This window comes from Chaetura pelagica, unplaced genomic scaffold (assembly GCF_000747805.2).
Source record: "Chaetura pelagica isolate M959 unplaced genomic scaffold, ChaPel_1.0 scaffold106, whole genome shotgun sequence".
NCBI classification, from domain to species: Eukaryota; Metazoa; Chordata; class Aves; order Apodiformes; family Apodidae; genus Chaetura; species Chaetura pelagica.
In genome coordinates, this window is record NW_009954222.1 from 4,245,631 (window position 1) to 4,247,659 (window position 2,029).

The window sequence follows — 2,029 nt, forward strand, 5'->3', positions numbered from 1 at the left end:
TATACATTTATGATTTGTCTGATCCTGACTTCTCCCCTTTAAAGTATCTAATTAAGTGTGCAAATATTTTTGAGTAGCATGTATTTTTATGACCTCATGGTTGTTGAAACATTAGCAATGTATGTACAGGTAAGATCTGTCATAGCAAGGACTTGATTTAACAACCTCTTTGTTCTTAAGTAACTCAATTACATACTTTCTATTACATACTCTAGAACACTTTACATACTATTTTATATTACAATTTCATCAAGTCTCTTAGTGCCTTTAGCACTATGACTAATGTTGTTACTTTTCATTCTTCTCCAAGATGTGGAGATAGATGTGAAGTTGAGAATCTTGGTGGTTTGGTCATTACAGACCATTACAGAATAATTTGCTGAAATTCGGAGTTATTTGGGGGTTATTTTCATCTACTTGTAAACATGCATTTAGTTCTTGGGATTTGGAACAGAAGGTGGTGAAGTACGTGCCAATTTTTAGCCTGTTTGCCCATTCACAGAAATAAACTGTGTATCAGAAATAGTGTGGCCAGCAGGACGAGGGCAGTAAATGTCCCCCAGTACTCGGCCCTGGTGAGGCCACACCTCAAACACTGTGGTCAGTTCTGGGCCCCTCACTACAAGAAGGACATTGAGGTGCTGGAGCAAGTCCAGAGAAGGGCAACAAAGCTGGTGAAGGTTCTAGAGCACAGGTCTTACAAAGAGTGTCTGAGGGAACTGGGGCTTAGTCCCAGGGCTCCCTACAGCTACCTGAAGAGAGGTTGTGGTGAAGCAAGGGTTGGTCTCTTCTCCTAAGTAACAAGTGATGAGAGGAAATGGGCTCAAGTTAAGTACTGGAACAGGTGACCCAGAGAGGTGGTAAAGGCCCCATCCCTGGAGACATTCAAGATCAGGCTTGATGAGGCTCTGAACAACCTGATCTAGTAAAAAAGGTTCCTGCTCACTGCAGAGGGGGTTGGACTAGATGTTCTCTAAAAGTCCCTTCCAATCCCACACACACTATGGTTCTAAGTTGTGCCAGGGGAGGTTTAGATTGGCTATTGGAACAGGCTGCCCAGGGGAGTGGTTGAATCACCATCCCTGGATGTATTTAAAAGTGTAGATGTGGTGCTTAGGGACATGGCAGTGCTACATTAACAGTTCAACTTGATTTCAGAGGTCTTTTCCAACCCAAACAATTCTACCATTCTTTGGAAAATTCTGCCTCTGTAAGTGTTCTCTATGAAGCTTTTTGTGGCAGAGGTAGGTAGATGCAAACTACGATGGTGGCCTGACAGCACTTTTAGCTAGATAAGGACTGTAAACTTAATAGAGAGAAGACACTTGGTATAGAAACTGGGTAACAAATCTCCTAAGGAGATGGGATTGCTGCCCCAGGTCTTTCTGGTTGCACGCTGGGGGTCTGGCTGATGGCTTCTACAAAACCCTGCTCACCTCCGAAAAGGCAAGGGCAGTGGTGCCAGGGGCAGTTCAACTGCAGGCTGTGGAGAGCTGAGGGCAGAAGCAGCCACGGGGGGCCGAGGCCAAGGAATGATGGGCACCTTCACTCCTAGCTTTTCTGAATTAACTTGAAAGGAGACCTAACACTAAATCTGATACACGTACATCTATGTATGTATATAAAATGTGTATTACAGTGTAGACAGTATGAATCACAGAATTTTTTGAGTTGGAAGGGACCTTGAAGATCATCGAATTCCAACCCCCCCGCACGGGCAGGGACACTTGCCACTAGACCAGGCTGCTCAGAGCCCCATCCAGCCTGGCCTTGGACACCTCCAGGGCTGGAGCCCGCACAGCATCCCTGGGCAGCCTGTTCCAGGGCTCACCCCCCTCACACAGAAGAACTTAGGAATGAATATCTGTCACTGTGCTCGATCTTAGCCAAAAGGCCAAGAAATGGCACGTTGGTCCTTCCAACACGGAAAGGCACGAGGGGATTCGAAGCTTTTACACGAGAAGTGCTGCTTTTAATTAGGTTCCGCGCATCCTACAGGAATTTTCGGCGGAGCATCCGCAGACCCCCC